This window comes from Mirounga leonina, unplaced genomic scaffold (assembly GCF_011800145.1).
Source record: "Mirounga leonina isolate KUSES-001 unplaced genomic scaffold, KU_Mleo_1.0 Mir_93, whole genome shotgun sequence".
NCBI classification, from domain to species: domain Eukaryota; kingdom Metazoa; phylum Chordata; class Mammalia; order Carnivora; family Phocidae; genus Mirounga; species Mirounga leonina.
Window position 1 is genome coordinate 48,035,667 of NW_023270854.1, and position 24,704 is coordinate 48,060,370.

The 24,704-nt window shown below is 44.0% G+C and overlaps 1 pseudogene; it reads left to right on the forward strand.

The window, feature by feature from the left end:
• LOC118004753 overlaps nt 1–23,683 on the forward strand; it is a 35,342-nt pseudogene extending 11,659 nt beyond the window's left edge.
• Nucleotides 23,684–24,704: the final 1,021 nt, after the last annotated feature.

A 24,704-nucleotide genomic window follows, 5' to 3' on the forward strand; every position in this document is an offset into this window, starting at 1 on the left:
AGCAAAGAATATTCACTCTCTCCTTCCAATTATGAAAGATGGGGTTGGTTGAGGGTGAGAGGGGCAAAGTACATTATCAGGGCAGTTTTTCATCACTGGCAAGGAATGGGGGTTTTTCTGGGCACTAGCTGAGCAGAATAACTTAATTCAAATAGTGACTTCCGAAAAGGAGATACATGGCCCATGATGTGGAAAGCTTTGAAGGGCAATTTAGGATTCTCTTTCAGAAAGAGGACATGGAGACATGCTTTCTATCAAACCCACAGGAATCTACATGAAAGTCAGTATAAACCAGGCAATCTGGAATGGGACTGCACTTGTGCCCCATTAAATCAGGGCTTCACCCAACCTTAATTTGCCATCACTGGACCCCTGAGATCCAATGTGCAAGTTCATCCCTCAAGGCCCCAGGTCCAAATGCCACATCCTCTTCAATGCCCTTCCTGGGTTCCCCAATCTAAAGAATTGTCTTCCTCTGGTGATCCCACAACACCTTCCTCCCCCTCTACAGAGAGAGCTTTGGCGGGCACGAAATAAACACCAAATCGATGCTCACTTGATGGATTCCTAATCCAACAAATCAGTGAGTAAACGAAAGATGTCAGAATCATAGACACGTCTTCCAAAGTGAAAGCACAGCCTTCAATCTATAAAGGCTGTGGGAACATTTACCCACTTCTGGGGAATACTTTAAAAAAAAAAAATAAAGATTGTACTCTGAGATTTAAATTTAAAAAATCACACTCAAAGCAAGGAAAGGAATACTTGTAACTTGTTCTTCGAGTAGTGGCAGCAATGAACCCTTTGAGCCCTGAAGCTCCGGGTCCTGGGGAGAAATGGCGCACAGTGTTTCTGATCTAGTTGCTTCTGAGCTGAGGCCTGGAGCCCAGATATTGGAAAATGCTCTTCCATCTCACATGCAAAAGGAAAGAATTTGGGGCATTTTGATATTTGCCCATGGCCCTCCCACCGCATCCTGCCCTCCGTCACTGGAACCCCGTTGCCTTTATCAGGACCATCCCGCACCAAGCGTTCTCCCTTGTCATTGAAGAAATGGCGAAGGTTTGGAGAGATGCCTCCCTCCCTCTGACCCACCTCCTTTTCTGGTGCCAACTCCCATTCAGAGGAGAGTTACAAAGAATTGTTTGTGCAGGGAGTGGCTCGGCCTTCCCTTTCGGTCCCTGCACCACCCCCTCCTGTGTGCATTACCGCCGAATTCCCAGCAGCTGGCTTTGTTGCTGCAACACATGGGAACTCTTTCTTAATGTGGTACAAAGGTGTCTGTAGGCATCCAACCATGGCACACCGCTGGCCACAGCTGGCTAAATGTGGATTCAGAGACTTGTTTGTGCTCCTGTGTGACTAATACTTACCTACTCGCTGGCTGGCAGGAGACCTCTCTCCTACTCATCTGGCACTTGGAACACAATCCACTGGCTTCCCAGCCCCTGCCAAACTCATTCATAGCCCAGGCAGAGGGGCTGGGTTTGGGTCCTGAAGAGCAGGGCCTCCAGAGGTCCCAGGGACTCAGAGACACCAGGCATGTTCTTCCCTTGAAGGCTTACGCCCTCTCGGCGGATGGGGATAACTTATGGGTGGTCTGAGCACAACGGTAGGGAGGAGGCAGGAAGGCCTCTAGCTTCTCCTCTGGTTGAACAAGTCTGCCTATTTGCAAAATAAGCCTGTTTTTTAACAAAGAAAGCTAGGTTTAAATTAGTCAAGAACGTAGAGTGATAGGCAGCACCTGACAGGCTTTGGGGTCAAAAGAATTAGTAAATAAACAAATGAGTGAATGATTAGATGAAGGAATGGACTGATAAGGAAAGAGAGGAACAAGGAGGGCAAACAGTTCTCTGCATTCTAGGAATTTTCCCAACAGACCCCCCTCTATACCTGTAAAATGACTAATGAAAGGATTACATACAATACGGTATGTCTGTGTTCTGAAATACAATATTATCTGGCTCTTTAAAAAAGGAAACATATAGAGTTGCCTGGGTAGCTCAGTCGTTAAGCATCTGCCTTTGGCTCAGGTCATGATCCCAGGGTCCTGGGATCGAGCCCCGCATCGGGCTCCCTGCTCAGTGGGAAGCCTGTTTCTCCCTCTCCCACTCCCCTTGCTTGTGTTCCTTCTCTCGCTGTGTCTCTCTCTGTCAAATAAATAAATAAAATCTTTAAAAAAAAAAAAAAAAGGAAACATCTACATACATATGGATATGAAAAATATCCAAGATCTACTTTGTGTGCAGAAAACAAAAGCTAAGGTCAGACAGTCTGGATAGCAGGCTACTATTTGTGTGGGTAATTTTTTTTTTTTTAATATATGTTTGTAAATGCACAGGCTATCTCTGGAAGGCACAGCATCAGTAGTAATAGTGGTGTGTATAAAAGGAAAAATAGGTGGCTGGGGACCAGAGATTGATGGAGACTTTCTTCCCACTGTGCACCCTTTTACATCTTTTGAATTTATACCCTGTCCATATATTATCTATTCCAAAACACACCACAATATTACCCAGCCATAAAAAAGAATGAAATCTTGTCATTTGTAATGATGTGGATGGAGCTAGAGAGTACTATGCTAAGTGAAATAAGTCAGAGAAAGACAAATACCATATGATTTCACTCATATGTGGAATTTAAGAAATAAAACAAATGGGGGGCTGGGTGGTGAAGAGAGGCAAACCAGAAAACAGACTCTTAACTATAGAGAACAAACTGAGGGTTTCTGGAGGGGAGGTAGGCAAGGGGATGGGTTAAATGGGTGATGAGCTTTAAGGAGGGCACTTGTGATGAGCACTGGGTGTTATATGTAAATGATGAATCACTAAATTCCACACCTGAAACTAATGTTACAGTGTATGTTAACTAACTGGAATTTAAATAAAAACCAGAAAAAAAAAAGTGATAAAAGAAGTCACACAAAATATATACAGTATGATACTACTTATAGTTTTAAAAATACTCTGAGTATAGGAGCACTGGGTGGCTCAGTCAGTTAGGCATCCGACTCCTGATTTCAGCTCAGATCATGATATCAGGGTCATGAGATCTAGTCCCAAGATCAGCTCTGTGCTTAGCTCTAAGTCTGCCTGTCCCTCTCTCTACCTCCGCCCCTCCCTCTGCTCACACACCCTCTCACGTGCTCTCTAATAAAGAGAATCTTTTTTTTTTTTTAAAGATTTTATTTATTTATTTGAGAGAGAGAGAGAGAGAGAAACAGCATGAGAGGGGATAGGGTCAGAGGGAGAAGCAGGCTCCCTGCTGAGCCGGGAGCCCGATGTGGGACTCGATCCTAAGACTCTGGGATCATGACCTGAGCCGAAGGCAGTCGCTTAACCGACTGAGCCACCCAGGCGCCCCTAAAGAGAATCTTTAAAAAAAAAAAAAACCTCTGAGTATACATGTGTACATACACACATGTATGTGAAAACATTAAAAAGTTATGGGAGGGGAATGGAGAAGGAGCTTTCACTTTTTATGCTGTGTATTTCTGTATTACTTAAAAGCTGTATTCAGTAACTTAAAATATAAATTTAAAAATGAGGCAGCTTGGGACGCTTTAGCTCAAGTCATGATCTCAGGGTCATAAGACTGATCCCCGACTGGGACTCCACACTGTGTGGGGAGTCTGCTTAAGATTCTCTTGCCGTCTCCCTCTGCCCCTCTGCGCACCACCCCTCAGCTCACATTCTCTCTCTCAAATAAATAAATAAATAAATAAATAAATAAATAAATAAATAAATAAAAATAAAAATGAGATGGCCCTATGTGTGCTGGTCAGTTATCCTCTCTAAGATACAGTGTTAGGTTAAAAAGGAACAAAGTAGTGTATATATATGCAACCATTTGTATGGGGAATTTGCATGTGAATGTAGAGGCTCTGAAAGGGTGTATGTGGGATTGGCACCAACTGTTCCCTCTGGGGAGGGAAAATGGGTCGCTAAGAAACACAAATGGGGACTACACCTTTGCATAGTGTATAATTTGCATATTTTGTAATTTTGTGCCATATGTACATGCTATCTAGTATTCTAGTCCAATTTTTTTATTACTTTAATTTTTAAATATAGGGCTTCCTTATTAAGCTAGATTATGTCAATAATAAGATTAAAGCCTAGGGGCACCTGGTTGGCTCAGTCAGTTAAGCGTCTGGCTCAGGTCACAATCTCAAGGTCGTGAGATCAAGCCCACACTGGGCTCCATGCTGAGCATGGAGTCAGCTTAAGATTCTCTCCCTCTACCCCTCCCCTCCGTCAAGCATATGCGCTCTCTCGCTAACTTGGAAAATCAAATGGCATTTCCTTCAACACCCCTACACAATTCCCATTCTAGAATGCTTTGTCTTCTTGAGAGCTGGTGCTCTAAAGACACCCATGAAAACACCCCCTCAAAAGACCAAAGCACAGCTCAGTTCCCTCGGTGGTCAGCATTCTTGTGATACCCAGCCTAGAGACCCCATGCTGCATAAAACAATACTAAGAGAAGACTAAAATCAAACTATCTCAACAAATACCGGCTCTGCGCAAATTATTCTAATCATTAAGAACTGTTTGTCAAGTGCCTACTATGTACATGGGCTGGCAGCTCACACCCCCATTTGTCTCTTAAACATGGCAGGATCATAGACATTGAGGCCCACTTTTTAAAAATCAGATTAATACAATTTAATCCTCCCTTCTTCAGACCATGGGTAGCAGGCAGAGTGTCTGTCAAAATTTCCCTCCTCTGGACAGAGTCAAAATTTTATGCATTAAGTCCACACCTGACCTAGCTACATAGCTCCTAAAATAATTGCTCTAAAATATCCCTAAAATTGGCCCAAATGTTCAGGAGTCCCAGAGAAGGTCCCTTCTGTTCCTGTTGTGCCCACCCCAAACCAAGCCCTGGGGGGTCAGCTGCTGCTCAGTCTCTTCCCTGGTCTCCTCACCCAGCAATTCCCTCTGGGCGCCACTGACAAACAGAGTGACTCACAGTTCACCCCAGGTACCTCACATTTCTGCCTGGATCAGTCCCACTGGCTGAATGTCTGCCCCTCTCTGCCAGTGTAAGGCCTAAAAGCCCTGGTAACTTTCTTTTCCTAACCACCGGTCCTAGCCAGCTCTCTTCTCCCAAACTATCATCCCTCAATGATATTGACTACTGCTTTGGCAATTCATTGTGCACTACCCTGGGACAAATGACTCTTCTCTTATTGTCAATTCCACGACTTGTGTTTGCTGGGAATAATTACAAGGAGAAGGATATAGGCCCTAGGAGAGGGGAGAAAGAAGTGGGCTGGCAGGACAGAAGTCATAGTTTGGCAGTACAGCCTGGCAGAGAAATGGGAACCTGGTCAGATGCCCCAGGGCCTTTTCACCACCTTCTATGATGGAAGAACCCTGGAGATGAGAGGGAAGGGAGAGGGGTAAGGCAGCTTTGACTCCAGGGATCATTCTGGGCCTGGTCAGCACTCCACAAACCAAGTGCTGGAGTGGGGTCTAGTGGCAGAAATGTTGGTGCTCCAGCGGTGACCCTCACTTCCCTCTCATCTTCACTACAATGTGCTTTCAATCCCACAGCAGCACCCCCAGGCTCTTCCCTAGAGGACCACCCTCAGGCTACTGGAACCACTTTACCCAACTAGTAGAAAGCCAGAGGGCCTGGGACTTCTTCCTCCAGGGACCCACAGGTGCTGGGATAATTCTGAGGCATAGTTTGCAGATGCAGAGTCAGGCCAAACTACCCCCTGAGGGACTTCTGAAACCACGCCCTTTCCTGGAGGACCTCAGCTTCCCCATCCTGCTTCTCCTGCTCCCTCACCTGTCTCTCCAGGGAGAAAGCCCTTGATAAATCACGTGTCTTCTCTAAGGGCCTGCTTCTGGGGAGCATGACCTACCACAGGCAAGGTGGGGGCTGGGGGGACGCCCTTTGGCACACAGAGAAAGGAAGCAACATGGTTTTGTTTTGTTTTGTTTTTTAATTTCCTAAAATATCCAAGTTCTTTTGTGCGTTGGGAGTAGTAGCAACACGAGGAGAGAGAAGCTAAGAGGGTGGTGCTTGACTTCCCTGGTACTTACATCTCATTGACTCAATGACTGTGAGCAATCAAGGTCAAGAGCCAGGTATTAGACTTCATTCACAACCATAACCTTCACTGGACTCTCCCATGTGCCAAGCACTGTGCTAAGACTAAGCCCATTCTCTCTCTCTTTTTTAATTCCTCAGACCAACCCTATATAATAGTACCCCCATGTAATAGATGAGACTGTGAAAAATGAAGTACTCGTCCCAAGTGCCAGGCAGACATCAGGCCTGCCTTCCTATGTTCTGTGTATGTTCAACCGTCACACTCACTGGGATCCTCATGGGCCAGCCGGACCTTAAGACAATAATTGCTCAAAGCTCTTTACTGATGGCTCTGAATTGGGAGAGCCCTCAAAATAACAAGAACTAGCCCTCAAAACAAGCAGACTGCAAGGTGAAATAACCAATTTTCCTAAAATCAAAAGCAATCTCTTTGGGGAAGAAGGGTTTAAAAACAGTTTGTTTTGGGGGCGCCTGGGTGGCTCAGTTGTTAAGCGTCTGCCTTCGGCTCAGGTCATGATCCCAGGGTCCTGGGATCGAGCCCCGCATCGGGCTCCCTGCTCGGTGGGAAGCCTGCTTCTCCCTCTCCCACTCCCTCTGCTTGTGTTCCTGCTCTCTCTCTCTCTGTCAAATAAATAAATAAAATCTTAAAAAAAAAAAAAGTTTGTTTTAAGATCCCAGATTTCCATCACTCCTAAAAAGGGCACAGGTAGAAAAAAGGCCTGAGGTCTCCATGGCTGATGTGATTTAAACTTAATAACTTTAGTTTCCACATCTCCCCTAGTTCTAGGTGAGTTTTACCTTCTTTCCCTCTGCCTTCCCAATAGGCCAAGTAAAAATTTTTATAGAAATGTTCCTTGTACACTTATAAAAAGTAAGAAAGGGGTGGGGGGGACACTGAGCTTTTCTGGCTGTCAGGAAACGGTATCTACTTTTTAAAACCAAACTCAAAACATTGTCAGTCATATTAAGAAACAGTTCCGCACACTACCACATGTGAAATTCTTCTTAAAGTAGATTAAAATGCATCCTTTTGTTTGCTTTGTTTATTGGAGAGTAGTTTCATGCACTAGCTTACTAGGTGTTATTAACATAGTTTAAACATTTTTTTTTGTTAAGATGTATTTATTTATTTATTTGAGAGAGACAGATAGTGAGAAAGAGTGAGAGAGAGAAGCAGGGAGCCCGATGCGGGGTTCGATTCCAGGACCCTGAGGTCATGACCTGAGCCGAAGGCAGACGCTTAACCAACTGAGCCCCCTGGGCACCCCTATTCACATAGTTTAAACAACTGCACAGCATCATTATCAAAATACTGAGCACTGTTCATCTAAAAGAAAAAAAAAAAAAGAAGGCTCCTCTTTATTTAGCAAGCTTGCTGCCCTTCTTACATATCTTTGTTTGGGGCTCAAATTGTAGGTCTATCAAATAGGACTGAGGCCCTTCTCTTCCCTGCACAGAAACAGAAGGAGCCGCACATCCAGCAGCTGAGGAGCAGGAGAAGCCGGCGGGGGGCAGGGCTGGGGGGAAGAAGGCAGCGGTGTGCCCAGGGAGTAGCAGTGACAAGGAAGGGACACTGCGGAGGTGGTGGCATGCCCAGTCGCCAAGCTGGAGGCCAGAAGGAAAAAATGGCGGACCACAGAAGCAGTTCCCCAAAGAGGCATTTGGAACAGTCAAGAGACTGATGATATACAAGGGGGTTGAACAAGTAAGTATATTGGGGCCCATAGGAGCTATTTCTCATCATCAGAGAAGGAATCTACATACATTGAAAGGGAGAAGACTGGAAAGAAAACTGAGGTATTGGATTAGAATTAGATGTATCAGTGTGCACTCATTTTATAATACAAGTACAGAAACAGGTATGTGTGTGTATGTGTCTGCGTATGAACCAGATCATCCATTAAAAGGAACCAGAGCACCATCTTCAATTAAAAGAAACCAGAGAGCTCCCTGGAGAAATGGCTGGTTCCTGGACTGGGGCAAGGAGCTTGGAACATGTGTCAGAAAATAAGGAAAACAGGGGGCGCCTGGGTGGCTCAGTCGGTTGAGCATCCGATTCTTGATTTTGGCTCAGGTCAGGATCTTAGGGTCCTGTGTCGGGCTCCTCCCTGAGCCTGGAGTCTGCTTAAAAGATTCTCTCTCTCCCCCCATCTTCCCCTCCCCTCCACCCCCTGGCTCACACACTCTGTGCTTGCTCTCTCTCTCTCTAAAAAAAAGAAGAAAGTAAGGAAAAGCTAAAAGAATGAATGACGGAGACATGACAGGAGCCAGTTTGAAGACGTTCCCACTGGTCAAATGTCACTTTGAGCATCAAAAATAACTGATAATAGTCCCTTAAATAATGGAAATCCATGCATCTCTTCATATATGTATATAGAGCAAATAAATGGAGAAGGGAACATTCTGCTTACAGTAGAATGTCAGTAGTAGGCAGAATTAATGATAAACCTAGAAAACCATTATTCAACAACCATCATAGTGGTGGCTGATTCAGAAGGGAGTCATCCTTGGAGACAGGCTGGTGAGAACAGGCTATTGTGATCTCCTCCCCAAATCCTTATCAGTTATGAAGGGAAAAACAGGAATTTATGGTGGAGAAACCAAGTGATGGAGAATAACATCTCCAGTGGTTAGATAGCTGGCAACTTCTCAATGCACAGCATCATTTCCAGAGGATTCCTGCCAAGAATGCATGGCCTGAGTCTGGGCATGAAGACTTATCAGACAGACCCAGGGTTCGGCCATCTTACAAAATGAAAAGCTAGTACACTTCCCACTTGAGATCCTGAAAGATAGGGAAAGACCAAAGAACCATTCCGAATCAAAAGAGACTGGAGAGGCTTGGCCACTAACAGGCACATATGACCTTGAATTGTACCCTGGACAAGAAAGAAAGAAGTGACATGGTGGGAACAGTTGGCAATGTGTAAATGGAGTCTGTGGAGGACATGATAATGTGTGACAGTAACTTGCATGGTCGTATCCCGTTTATATAGGAGAGTGTCCTTGCGTTGGGGAAATACATACCTGCACAATTAGGAATGATGAGCGGTCTGTCAGCAACTTGTTCTCGAGCAGTTCAGAAAAAGACTATGTATTCATTATTTACATATGTATAATATGTACAACTACACTATATATATGAAGAGAGAGAGAAGGCAAGAGAAAGAGCCTGAAAATATAAAATATTAATAAATGGGTATCCTGGGGGAAATGGATAAACAAGATTTCTTTCTACTGTTCTTGCAACTTCTACAAGTTTAAAATTATTTTAAAATAAATTATTTAAAAAAGAAAAAATAGGATCCAGGCAAAACTTGAGGTGACCAGGAAAGGAATTAGAACAGTGAGTGGGAGAGCAAATGAAATGAGAAGTAAGGAGAAAAAAGTAATAAAGCAATTTATTACTCTCCCCCCCAAATGCATTGGAAACTATCTGCAATATAGCTCCAGCTGGTTTCCTCACACATCAAACCTGATTCTACATATGAATATTGTGCAGTAGGAAAAGCCGGGGCTTTGCTGCCAGACAGATCTGCATGCAGACACTACTTAGCTCCGTGCCTGTGGGCACATTATCGACCTTCTGAGACTCAGTTTCCTCAGGTGTAAAATGGAGATAACCACACATTATCTCATAGATTGTTATGAAGATTGGAGGAAATCATTTATAGACAACACATAGATCATCCAAGAGTAGACGACGTGGGGTCAGTGGTTGAAGACAAGTTCTCACGGAGAGCTCACTCTCCTTTTGGGGCTTACACTGCACATCAATGACTTTTTTAATACTGAAAGCTCAACTTTCATTCCTGAGCCTGTCGCTTAACAGTTTGTGTTTAAACAAAACAAAGCAATCCAAAAACTGTTGCAATTAGAGATCAGGGCTGTTGTCGACAGAGAATGGTATCAAAGGGGCCTCAGGCACATTTATGATGCTGATACCCAGTGAGACACCCACTGTTTAAACAAATTCGTAACATGCTGAATGTTTATTGACCCTGTGCTTGGCAGAAGATGCACAGCAAAATTGCCTCCATCCACTTCTGAAACTAGTATTCATCAGTCACAGTGCCTCTATTACACCTTGAAATGTATCATATTGCAGAAAAATGTCCAGCCTTGTGATAGGCTTTCAGTATTGACTGATACTGACTTACGAGTTTTCTTGACTTGTGAGCCCCTCAGATCCCATCTTTGTAACCACAGAGATTGTAACCAGTGGTGGGTCCAGAATTTCCAGTCAGAAGATGAGGTTAAAAGGAGAGAGACGTAGGGAACTTGTCTCTTGTTTGTTTGTTTTTTTAAGATCTTATTTATTTAAGGGAGAAAGAGAGCGAGAGAGCACAAGCAGGGGGAGCGGCAGGCAGAGGGAGAGGGAGAAGCAGACTCTCTGCTGAGCAGGGAGCCCGACGTGGGGCTTGATCCCAGGACCCTGTGATCATGACCTGAGCCGAAGGCAGACGCTTAACTGACTGAGCCACCCAGGAGTCCTGGGAACTTGTCCTGAAGGGGTGTTTTTATAGCAAGCACACCTTTGAGACAAGCTTAAGAAAAATAGCAAATTTCCTTTAGAATTTCATGCCAAATTGAAAAATAACCATTGTCCAGATCAAAAAACATCATTAAGGTCACTCTCCATGATCATGGTTGCTGGCTAGCTGTAGCAGGGGCTGATGGAGACAAAGGAAGGGGCAAATACACCTTTGGCTCAGCCACCATCCTCGGTCCAGTACTTGGCACATAGCGGGCTGTAATGCTAGCCAAATCCTGTCTTGTCAGCTGAATTTTAGAAACTTCTAGACTCAGCTCTCAATCAGTGACAAGGCAGAGTCAGTCACTATGCCTTCATTGCGGTATCAGGTGTGACTCTGTCCATCCTGAGATTCTTACATGCAAAATGGGAGACAAGACAGAGAGATGTGAGAAATAAAGGCAAATGTAACCCAAAGAAGGTATATAACTAATCACAGCTATGTAGTGCAGGGAGGAGCGGGCCACAGGCATGACTGCGGAGACAGGACCAGCTGGGATTAATGTGGGAGAAGTGTGGGGTGGGGGAAGGTCAGCAGACCCAGTGCTCATTGTTGCTTGCAGCTAATTGAAAACAAAGGGAAAGGTAAATGTTATTTCGGATCCTCTCACCAAGATAGATGATTAAAGTGGCCATGAAGAGCCCTCTCAATTTTTTTTTTAATTGATGACACCTCTCCAAGGAGTCTACATGGCTGAGCCACCCCCAATTTCTTAGGTTCAGCCTTCATTCTTTCCAGGAATGCTAATAGCCTCAACTTGCCTGTCTATGAATTTTCTTTCCACCAAAAGCAGGAAAAGCAGGCTTTTGGAGGTTTAGGCAAGAAGCCCTGATGGCCAGGCCACCCCTAATGGCTACTCTGCATCCGTGTTTCTGGTCTGTGGTTGCAGGACCAGGTGCCCTGTGGGAGTCATGAGCCCTCAGGGAGCAGCCTCTCAGGAGCCACAGTTGGTCCCCTGAGGACCTCTGAGTCCATGGACAGGCTTCTCGAAAAGAACAAACATGTCTGAGCTCAGAATATTCTCTCCTATCCATAGAAGCCATCGTGTAGATCTGAAACACTTAACGAACTCATCATTAATCACGAGGAACAGGTTTTGTGGGCTGGACTCCCATACAAACACTCAGCTGCCATTAACTTGTATTGCAGATGTCGATATGCAAGAACACTGGTTCTGAATACCAGGAATGTCTCTCTCTCAGATTGGAGGCCGATGAGGTGAAAAGAGAGATTTATGCAATGCAAGCTATCTCTCTCTTCTCTTTCTTCCTTGGATTTTTCTCTATCTTGAGTAAAGTTCGGTTTTCAGAAGATCAATCCCGGTTGTAAACACGGTCTTTAAAACCTTTGCACTACTTTCCTGCAGAATTTATGATTTGTTTACATTTGAGGCGAGGAGCAGCAAGAGGGGTAATCCTGAAGACTTTGGTAGACTACTCGAAAGAAAAAAGGCAATGCGGGACACATGAGTAAAAATACTTCCTTGTTCCAGCCATGATTTGTGGGTGCACAATTCTCCCAAAGAGAGAGGTCATGCCCTAAGGAAATTGGTCCAACCAGCCCTTTGTAACCATTAAAATAAGCCCCTGAGAGCTTAAGAGAAAATTCCAGAAATCCACAGATTTCAGGATTTGGAAAATGCATGAGAGAAAATTTAAGGCAGGTGCCTCGGTGGCGATTTGGGATGTTGCTGGCATGAATGCTTCCTGGGAATTAAAGGACGCTGACCAGCATGGTGTGGAACTGGCCAGGCCACAGAGTGGACACCTGGAATGAGAATCTTCCAAACAGAAACTCAGTCATGAACTGTCCTCGTGGTGGGAACAAAAGTCAGAGGCCAAAGAGAATGGCTGAGTAGGAATCAAATAACCCAAGATTTTTTCAACATAAATCACAGAATATTTAAATTCCGCCCTCATAGTTATAGAACTCTTGGTCATCTCAGTAACAAAAGTTTTAATATAAATGAATGGATAAAGGAGGGGAATTAAAAGACCTCGGTTCTATTGAAGGCTAGAACCTTCTACGTACTCATACCTACTGGGTACATGACCTCCAGCAAATAACACACCCGGCCCCAAGTTTCTCCCCGGTGATATGGGAACACTAGCACTTCCCACTCAGAGTTAAAATGAGGATAAGATAGTGCATGAAAGATAAGTACAGAAAGTGCTATGAAAAGTTAATCTTGGGGCGCCGGGGTGGCTCAGTCAGTTAAACTTCTGCCTTCGGCTCAGGTCATGATCCCAGGGTCCTGGGATAGAGCACGAGTCAAGCTCCCTCCTCAGTGGGGAATCTTCGAGTCTGCTTATCCCTCTCTCTCGCTCCCTCTGCCCCTCCCACTGCTCATCCTCTCTCTCTCTCAAATAAATAAATAAAATCTTAAAAAAAAAGTTAATCCTGGGCGCCTGGGTGGCTCAGTTGGTTAAGCGACTGCCTTCGGCTCAGGTCATGATCCTGGAGTCCCAGGATCGAGTCCTGCATCGGGATCCCTGCTCGGCAGGGAGTCTGCTTCGTCCACTGACCCTATCCCCTCTCATGTGTTCTCTCTCTCTCATTCTCTCTCTCTCAAATAAATAAATAAAATCTTTAAAAAAAAAAGTTAATCCTATAACATATAAAATGTTTATCACCAATAATGGAAATAATGGCTGTGATAAATACTTTTGAAATAACCTATCAGGGGGCACCTGAGTGGTGCAATTGGCTATAGGCGTCTGACTCTTGGTTTCAGCTCAGGTCGTGCTCTCAGGGTAGCGAGGTGGAGCCTGTCGTCAAGCTCTGCACTCAGCACAACGTCTGCTTGAGATTCTCTCTCCCTCTCCCTGCCCCTCCTGCTTGTGTTCTCTCTCTCTCAAATAAATAAATATTTTTAAAAAGGAGGAGGGAGAAACTATCAGATCCTACTCTAGAATGAATGGGTGTTAGAAAGGGAAATGTTCGGGCACCTGGGTGGCTCAGTTGGTTAAGTGACTGCCTTCGGCTTAGGTCGTGATCCTGGAGTCCCAGGATCGAGTCCCGCATCGGGCTCCCTGCTCAGCGGGGGGTATGCTTCTCCCTCTGACCCTCTTCCCTCTCGTGCTCTCTCTCATTCTCTCTCTCAAATAAATAAATAAAATCTTAAAAAAAAAAGAAAGGGAAATATTCTCCTCTTCTTAGCAGGTCTCCACAGTGAAGGCGCCCAGGAGGGTAACTGCAGCCTCCACAGGTCAACCTCGACCCACAAGGAGCAGTGTGAGACTTCTTTCTTCAGAAGGAGTGTTGGGGTTATGGCCAGGAGCAGGCATCTTAGCAGGAGAGAGTCACTGGGGTGGGCTCAGAAAAACCGGGCCGTGTCACATCCTATCTCTGAAATTGCGGGACAGTTATTTGTTCCCTTTGGACCTCCAAGTGTTAGGTCTAAAATAAACCATAGGGGGGTGCCTGGGTGGCTCAGTCGTTAAGCGTCTGCCTTCGGCTCAGGTCATGATCCCAGGGTCCTGGGATCGAGTCCCGTGTCAGGCTCCCTGCTCAGCGGGGAGTCTGCTTCTCCCTCTCCCACTCCCCCTGCTTGTGTTCCCTCTCTCGCTGTCTCTCTCTCTCTGTCAAATAAATAAATAAAATCTTAAAAAAAAAATTTTTTTTAATAAAATAAACCATAGGTTTCCTACACCTTTTCCAGTACAAAATTCCTTTCTCTATCAGGTAATAAGCAGATAAATTTGAAAATAATAAATAGTTGGAGTGCCTGGGTGGCTCAGTCGGTAGAGCCTCTGACAATTGATCTCAGTCAGGGTCACGAGTTCAAGCCCCACACTGGGTGTGGAGCCTGCTAAAAAATAATAATAATAATAATAAAATAATAATAATAATAAATAGTTGACTTCAGGATAGTTTTTTATTGCAAGTCATATGTTAAGTAACAAAAGGGATTACACAGATCTATGTGAATCAACATCAGGCAAGAATTAACTTGGGTTTTGTTGAAAAGATTTTTTTAGTTACTTTATAACTCGTATCTCCACTAGGCTTGTCAGCCATTCTTACAGGCTACACTTTCAGTGTGCTGTTTGAAAGACAAGATTAAAAATCTTTAATCATTGATTTAAGGAATTTGAGTAATACTGTTTGGCTTTTTACCAGGCATCTTAAATATTTAAGAGAGAATGTGTCAATATTTGGACTAAATGAAAGAAAGATGCAGGAATACATGTGCCCTGTTGGTTACTGAGATGTTTCCCATTGCAGAAAAGAAGTAGATTTTGTTGCCAGCCTTAAGCTGTCCTACTGTCAAGCAAGAAGAAACAGAGTGGGAAACAATCTGAATTTGCCTATGTTCTATCTTTGTTAAGGCATCTTTGAGTCTGCTAACATATGTTACATACAGTAAATTAGATTAGGTCGTTTAAGTTTGGAAGGAACTGGTTGCTTATGGGTTTAGCTTGTATCGTATCATTCTTTTTTTTTTTTTTTTAAAGATTTATTTATTTATTTGAGAGAGAGTACATGAGAGGGGGGAGGGTCAGAGGGAGAAGCAGACTCCCTGCTGAGCAGGGAGCCCAATGTGGGACTCAATCCCGGGACTCCAGGATCATGACCTGAGCCGAAGGCAGTTGCTTAACCAACTGAGCCACCCAGGCGCCCGTATCGTATCATTCTTAAACACAAAGGAGAATGTGAGAAATTGTAAACAATAAAGCTCTATAATAATAGAGCACTCGTTTTGATCTTTGATCTGTAGCATGCCGAACTTCCAGACAACTGAAATTTCCAAGCCCTGAAAAGATTATAAATGACTTCTGAAACGTTTTCTGGAAAGCCACATCATTCATTCACAAGTGCATGCATTCATTCATGCCTAATAAACCATGTGCTGGGCTGTGCGAGGTCCCTGCTAGGTGACAGGGGCTGGCCACTCCATCCCACCAACGTTCTCTCAGCACTTCCGTGAATGAGAATTTGTTGGCATGCACCGTGTTCTAGGAAAGCAGTGTAGTGGGTGAATTCTCATGTGTTCTGTGCAGATTCTCTCACGTGACAGGAGAAATAAGTAAGATAAAGGCAAACAAGCTGTTGACTGCCCCCCAAGAATATGAAAAGTTAGTCAGTGAGGGCAGGTGGGGAAAGAATGCTAACAGTGGAAAACTCACTTTCTAGCCCCCAAAGACAGCCTTGTGTATTTCTTTTAGTAAAACATGTTCCCCACAATAGAATGAGGGGTTTTGTCTGCCTCGGGCACTTCTAGAAAAATGTGTGAGATGTTCACTTACGAGATGTTCAAATTTTGTTGAATATTGATAAAACATGGCTATTAAAAAAGTAAAATTAGAGCATGGTCTTGGAACTTGACTTATTAACACAAGGCCCCAGCTCATCCACAGATTCATCAGATGTTACGGCTACAAGTATCTTACAGCTAAGGCATTGGAGGCCAAGCTCACTATAGCATGAGCACTGAACAGGGAGTTGTGATACTGAGTCTCTGCCATCTAGCTGGAGGGGCCTCTGTAAACCCCTCCAGAAAGGAAGGAGGCAGTGCAGTATTTTGGTCAGGACTATGGGCTCAGAGTGAATTCAGGATTCACGATGACTAATGATTGGCCCAAAGTTTCTAATGATTGAGCCTTAGTTTCTCATCTGTAAAATGAGGATAGTAATAGTACCAACCACACTGGACTGTTGTAAGAATAGATGAGGGAAGGCGTGTAATCCCACTGGCCCTGAGAAACCAAGAAAAGAAAGACAATTCTCTGCATACAGACATGTTGTACTGTACGTACAACCCAAGCCTGCTCAAGGAACCTTTGTGTCACCTGCACACCGCGAAGAAATCATAACCATCCTCAGAAGCCATTAGGCACATCTGAGAGATGTCAGGGCCAATTTCTGCCGATGGAAGGGACCCTCTACTGGGTATCCTCACAGCCATTGTTTCTCCCTTGGACGACAGAAGCCAGGAGACTGAGGTCTGGGGAGGATGGGACAGTGTCTCAGTCTCCCCAGCTCTCCCTATTACAGAAACCTGTTTGGGGGGAAAGGTGACACCAAAAAGTGACAAAAAGGCAAACTGGAGATTAAGAGCATAATTGCAGGATATTCCTAAACTCCAACACTAAAGCAAAAGGATTATTGAGTAACAAACTTTATGTAGCATTTTGGAGAAGGGCTCATAGGGTTTCATAGAAGGAAGAGTTTTCATTGCACCTGCCAGGAGCAACTTTCAAAGTCTTCATTAGACATTTCTCTGCATCCTTCTCATCTGCCACTCCCCTCCACCACCCCGAGCGTTTCTGAATCTGCTTCTACCCAAGGAAATTCCTGGTCCTGCATGGCTCCTCTCTCTGTTAGATTTTTCCTTTTCCAAACCCCCAACTTTAAATTCTTCATGCCTCCACTGTCTAGAGCTGATCAGCCCCCACTACTTCACAGTCCAAACCTGGCACATTTCCAAAGGCAGCACCAGCAAGATGGCATCCATCTAATGACATCCAGCATTATTGGAAGGCAGGTGTGGTTACAGATGTTAGAGTGTATTTCCCCTAATACAGCCTAACTCATTGCTTGGATCCCATAGTGAATATACATATTGGTCAACCCAGCATCCATCTGACCCCTTTTCAACTGAACCCATATTCCCCTTCTAGTATCTACCCTCCCCTTCATGCAGTCCAATGCTTTCATGGAAGCTGACCTTTACCCCAGCTCCAGTGGTGAACCCTGAAGAATCTAAGCCAATTAGACTATTCCCATCACCTTTGCCAAATTTCTTGATTCAGGGATGGCTGTGTAACTCATTAGGGCCAATAAGAAGTGACAGGGGACTTTCTGAGTTTCTGAGAATGGAATTTCCTTGCTCTTCTGAGCAAGCTATGGGATGCCAGCACTCTTCCACTGGACAGAGCCATCCTACAGCCCAAGATGAAGCAGCCTTGGGGTTGGCAAAGGGAAATCACTCACAGAACCTGGGTCTTAGCTAATGTTTTTGAGCCTCTGGACCTCTAGCTTAACACCAGTCCACCTCTGATGTCTGGTTACCTGACTAGCTACTCATTTAAGCCAGCTCCAGCCGAGGTTTTTGTGTCCTGCAGTCAAAAGCATTCTAACTGAGATAGGCCCCATTGTTTCTTATGTACTGATCTTAAAATCCAACTAGACCACAAATTCTTGAAGGACAGAGACTTAGATTTCTTTTGTATTTCCCACAGTCCTTGGGACAACATGGCAGGAGTTTGAGGTTTCAACAATGGGCTGGTTTGTTATGTAAGATCCTTGAAGTAAGGGTCCTTAGTTTTTGGACATTAACTCTGAGGTATAAGAATTCAGATTCCTATCAATAAACAATTATTAATGAAAATAATGGCTTTGGATAGTTTGGAATTTTAACCACGTGGGAGTCATAATTATAAATTACAACTCAGCCTGAGGGAATCTGAACATTCTTCTCCATCTCGTCCTCCATATTCCTAAGAATCGACTTCTATACAGGCCGCATCTAGTCAGACCCCCAAATCTGTAGAGTCTTGGTGGTTTTTAATAAATGTGCTGATGAATTTGGAAGCATAGATCTTACTGAACATATTAACGAACTTTGAAGAAATAAGCCTTTCAAGAGAAATCCAACTGAAAATTCTCCAAGGTCAAAGAAAGAAAAGAAAAATTAGCTTAATCAAACAACCAGCCAGTGAGTGGAAGCTCTTCTCACTCAGGGTGTAGACTGTATCGTTTCAGGAATCATACAAAAAGCAGAACATTCAGAAGCCGCCCAGAACTTGTGCCCAAATCACAGCACACAGCAGTGCTGGACAGTATGTATTCCGAGGACCAACTCTGACTGGCATCTATCTTGTTAGCAAATACATTTTTACTTGCAGGGAAACCCTACTCAGAAACCACACACATTCCTTTTAAGGCCTTCAGTGAGACTATACTGTACTAAAGACCTGGCATTTGTGCTGATTTTAGAAAAAGAAAGACATATTTATTAGGATCTCTTACAACACATTAAAGTGCTTCTGTGCTAACCCAGGACAGTGTCTTGGTCATTTATATAAGATTTCCTGCATATTTCAGTGATCAACCTGCAAACTTTCCAAAGCTCCAAGTCCACTCTGGAGCCTCATGCTGTCCCCTCCCCCACATCTAGAACTTCCATGCTGTCACTCTGAGAGCTCCTGAAGTCCACTGTCCCTAGGAAGCAGTCCCTGACTCCCTTTTCAGGCACACTATCTGAAAATGAACTTCACAGAATTCCCCCATCACGCAACACCCCCACAGGCTGTATTTACCATAATGGAAATACTTTATTTCTCATAGGTATTTATTAATGTCTTCAATATGTTTATTTATATCTCCATTGTATGAGCTTCTAAATGTCTAGGATCTTATCAGATTCACTCAAATTGAACAACAAGGAAAAACCATAAGGCAAATGGAGTGCTCATCATTCCTTCCCCTTGGCTCTGGGCAGGCTGCTTTTCAGACATCAGAATACCTCTGACCACAAGTCATCTGCTGCACCTCCTTCCTTTCCCCTTTCAAAATGGAACTGTCCCTTCCTCCAGCCCCTCAAAACTCTGCCTCCTGGTAAATTTTCAAATCAGCTGCATTATAATGAGCATGCCTTACTATGTTATCCCATCCAGTTGTCATAAAAGGACAAATGATGAGAATTTGACGTAACCTGACAAGGAGAGGCAGTTTGGCTCTAGGAGCCTGAGTTGTTCCATGAGGCAAGCAAGTATCCACCTTAAAGTGTTAAAGCCCACCTTGGTAAAGAGCCAGCCATGACACCCCACAAAAAGCAAAGCTTTAATAAGTGCTGTTGGAACAAGAATCATTTCCTATACATACTTCTTCCACTCTTTTTTTTTAGATTTTATTTATTTATCTGACAGAGAGAGAGAGAGAGCACAAGCAGGGGGAGCAGCAGGCAGAGGGAGAGGGAGAAGCAGGCTCCCTGCTGAGCAAGGAGCCCGATGCGGGGCTCGATCCCAGGACCCTGGGATCATGACCTGAGCTGAAGGCAGACGCTTAACCGACTGAGCCACCCAGGCGCCCTTCTTTTTATTCTTTATAAAGCACTTTCACACATATTATTTTGCTAATGATGATGCGATACACACAAGTATGAAAATAGAGCCTTAGAGTCTAAGTGCCTCTCTAAACATACCACTAGCACATTATCGGACAGGACAGTGAAGGTATTTGTAGTTTCTTTAAAGGCAATTTTTACAAATTTGGGGAAACTACTGTTTTGTTTGTAGGTTCGCTCTTCTACTTCCCTGAGACAGGCAGAAAGGGACTGGAAGCCATTCTCGTCTTATTCTCTATTCTCTATCTCTCAACTATGACCATCCCCACACCTTGGAATGTTCGTGGGAGGGAAGGAGAAGCTATTTCTTCCTGCTAAGTAACCTGATCGCAAGACAAGCAACATGTCAGGAAGCAGTGTTCTTCAGAGGAAATGCTTATGACTCTTTGATCCTCAAGGACTACAGAAGGGAGATAGCTTTCCTCATCCTCTTCCTCAGGATCCCCTGCCATCAGGACCTTACCCCATCCAGGGTGGGATGAGAGAAGTGATCTCGGGGAGAGGTGGAGGCTGGGGACCCAGGAACTTGGGGATTGATTTCCCCAGGCATCAACAGCCTCTTAGACCCAACCCAAGAGATGAGTTTCCAGCCAGGACCTCTACACCTTCACACAAACATAAACATGGCATGCAGGGGTGTGCCTGCCCAGCCTCCAGGTGGTACTGCAATTCCTGCCTTCTCCCCAAACACGTACGTTCACAACTCCCTGGATTCCAATTGGGAGTAGGAGGTAGAGAGTGGAAAGGCAGGTCAATCAGATACTTAAAGATGAAACATCCCAGGTGTGAGGCCAGAGGCCAGGTGGCTCTGCATGAAAGGAAGGTGGCAGTTTTTGTTTATCTAGAAAATGCAGGAGGGGAGGCCTGGCATTCTCAGATACCTGTTTCTCTATTCTTTTCATCCAAACTAAAATTTCAACGCCTCGAATCACTGGAGAAAGACGGGCTTTCACAAAATCTTGTGGATTTAAAAAATTCTAGCCACTGCTTACCCAAATCTTACTCTTTGCAAAATACCCCAGGAGATATATTTATTTATTTGACAAGCAGGGGGAGAGGCAGAGAGAGAGGGAGAAGCAGGCTTCCCACCAAGCAGGGAGCCAGATGCGGGGCTCGATCCCAGGAACCTGGGATCATGAACTGAGCCAAAGGCAGATGCTTATTCGTCTGAGCCACCCAGGCGCCCCCTTCCCTAGGAGATATAAAGGTTCATCAGGTTAGGGTTATAGAAGAGGCACCAAAGGGAATTCAAGGGCACTGCACAGTTCGTTATTTAGTGTTTCCAAAACGTTGCTCCACAGATTACTTAGGGTTCCACAGTTAGACTACACGAGAAAACGCTACATGGGATTCCCCCTCCTGAAAATTCCCAGTGTCTGTGAGCATATTCAATGCTTTCTGGGTGGATGGATGGCTAAATTAAAATCTTTATATCAAAAAAGACAAGAGATAACAAGTGTTGGTGAGGACAGGGAGTAAAGGGAACCCTTGTGCCCCAGTAGTAGGAATATAAACTGGCACAACCACCATGGAAAATAGTATGAAGTTTTCTCTAAAAATTAAAAATAGAATTATCATACCATCCAGCAATTCCACTTCTGGATATCTATCTGAAGGAAATAAAATTGCTATCTTGAAGAGATATCTGCACTCCCGTGTTCACTGTGGCATTATTTACAATAGCTAAGACATGGAAACAACCTAAGTGTCCACTGACTGCATGGATAAAGGAAATAATAAAGAAATATTATCCAGCCATTAAAAAAAAAAACAAGGAAATCCTGCCATTTGTGACAACACAGATGAACTTTGAGGGCATCATGCTAAGTGAAATAAGTCAGACAGAGAAAGACAAGTCAGGTATGATCTCATTTTTATGCGGAGTCTAAAAAAATTAACTCACAAAAACCGGTGGTTGCCAGGGACATGGGCTGAGGAACAGGGCAGAAAACGGGCAAAAGTGGTCAAAGGGAACACACTTCCAGGTGGAAGATGAACAGGTCCTGGGGATATACCACACCAGATTGTGACTATAGTTATAACAGCACTGTGTTGTGTATTTGAAAGCTGCTAAGGGAGAGTAGATTTTCGAAGTTCTCAACACACAAACATTGTAACTATGTGAGGGGACGAAAGTGTTAACTAACCTTATTGTGGTGATCATTTTGCAATATCCACGCAGATCACTGCAGTTGTACATCTTAAACATACACAATGTTACATGTCAATTACATCTCAATAAAGCTGAAAAATAAAATAATAATCTGTAGGTGGTTGCCCCTAGGTGTGCTCTCCTGGAACCTTTAGGTTGCCAATATTCTCTTTGTGAGCTCTAAGTAACAACTAGGGTAGCCACCTTGGAGACAATGATGCTCTTTGTTTCCAGTCGGCCAACCTAAGACCTCTCTCTCTCTCCCCATGTATTTAAAAGCTTATGTCTTTTTGACACCGGTAAGCTAAACAGGCGCAGAAGAGCTAAATAACAAATTCAGCATTAGGGATAACAGGCACTTACCTGAAAAGTTACACGTTAGAAACTCCTCACAATAAACCTGTTCTGGGGGAGGATGAGATCATTTTAAGTAGAATTCCAGTAAATTCTACAACCAACAAATTCAAGAAACAATCTCAGGGAGCTAGGGGTATGGACTTGCCATTTTTACGTTAAGTCTGTTTATTCTCACATCCTTATGACCTTCAGAAATTGATCTTCTAAACTTCTGGCCTTGTCCATTTCAAAGAATGCAGTAAGATGACTGAGTTCAGTCCCACGTTTAATCCAGATGTCTAGATTAAGACCTGAGTCATGAACCTCTGAATTGTGGCACACTGCACTTGTAAATGTTCTCTTAGCCACTAATTTGCTGACATTTCAAACAAATGACGTCCGCAAAGTGGATCTGAACCCAGGTCTTTACTTCCCAGGATCAAAGAACTGATTGAGCAAATGAAGACCGTGAAGTGGATAAAAACAAAGTGGAGCGATGACACGACATAAATATTTGAGTGTCAGCCTCTCAGTTGCTCACAGAACAGTTGGACAACGATTGCCTGCCTCTCCTCTGTATGGCCTAGTCACCCTGCTCGCTTCCCGCACTGGGCTGTACCCAGAGCAGGACTCTGAATGCTGCAAACACAGCCCCCACACCCATCCACAACCATGCCTTCCCTGGTCCACTCCCCACTTAAAATAACATATTCTGCACAACAGTGTGAAGAGACTTAAGCCACAGATCTGTGCACTTAAAAAGGATTAAGATGAGGGCGCCTGGGTGGCTCAGTTGGTTAAGCGACTGCCTTCGGCTCAGGTCATGATCCTGGAGTCCCGGGATCGAGTCCCGCATCGGGCTCCCTGCTCAGCGGGGAGTCTGCTTCTCCCTCTGACCCTCTTCCCTCTCGTGCTCTCTGTCTCTCATTCTCTCTCTCTCAAATAAATAAATAAATAATCTTAAAAAAATTTTTAAAAAAAGGATTAAGATGGTAAATTTTATGTTATGCATATTTTACCACAATTTTTAAAAATGAAAAAAGAGATGTACTCATTACCAATTGAAGAGCACACCTAGTATCTGTAACACGGTTGAAGAAAAGTTAGCCTTAATACTAACACTAATCATAATAATAACAGCTAACATTTGCTGAGCCCTCACTAGGGCTCTCATTTAAAGATAATCCATCAGAGGACCTTCCAGCTCGGAACCATGGCCAGTTTGTCCGTAACCTCACGGAGACGGCCCGGCGCTGCTGAATGCTGCTGTGACTTACTCAAAGCCTCGACTGGCCACATTGTGGCACGATGCCAAGGCTGAGCTGGTTCCTCCAACCCCTGCTGAGATCCCTACAGCTATTCAGAGCTTGAAAAGAATAGTCAAGAGTGCTCACATTGGTAGCTTCAAACAGCTCACAGTTAAGGAAGCTCTGCTGAATGGCTTGGTGGCCACCGAGCTGTGAATGTGGTTTTATGTCGGCGAGATCATAGGCAAGTGGCACCATTGGCTATAATGTTTGAAGACCAATCTTTAACACCTATTTATATGTGGCTTATTATTTGAGTGTTCTTGAACCATGTGTGATCAGACTGGTATTTGAATAAAAGAAGATAATGTATCAAAAAATAATAATAATAATCAATCAAAGAGGGAGAGAACCATGAGAGACTCGTGACCCCAGGAAACAAACTGAGGGCTGCTGGAGGGGATGTGGGTGGGGGGATGGGGTAACTGGGTGATGGGCATTTAGGGAGGGCACAGGTTGTGATGAGCACTGGGTGTTATACACAACTAATGAATCATTGAACTCTACATCAAAAACTAATGATGTACTATATGTTGGTTATTGAATTTAAATAAAATTTTAAAAAAAGAAAAAGAATAATAAAAAAATAAATAAATCCACATACGTACACATACGTTGTAGAGACTAGTACCATCTCCATTTCATAAATGAAGCACAGAGAGATAAAGTCACTTTCCCAAAGTCACACAGTAGTAATAGTGGATGTACCAAGAGACTCTAAAGATGTATGTAGGCCATTCATGTAATTTGATTAAAAGGTAATTTGAACACTTATGGATTATCTATTAGCAGTCGAAAAAAATGTTCGCTCCTGGTAGGGCACCAAAATGTTTATCAAGGAGAACCCAAATCTGGAGATTCCAATTAGCATTCTCAGGGCAGCACGACCTGCGGTATTTCTGGGGCAGTTCTAGCATTCCAAAAACGACTTCGTAGTGCCAACTCTCCAAGTGACACGTTGGAACTACTCTGTTTAAACGCGTCATGTGGGCTTCACATGGTGTCTAACGGATGCTTTCAGCTGACTGGGCTCCCCTTTCCTCCCCTCTTCAGTTCTGTTTCCTGAAAGTCCCTGAGGCTGCCATTTGTGGGCTGCAGGTATTGACTATTTCACTAATACAAAGTCCAATGAGTTCTCTGGAATTTTAACAACACAAGAATGCCCACGAGGCAGGCAGTAAGAAGAGATGATGAGGGCAAATCACTGAAATAAAGACAGAAAAAGGATGAGGTTG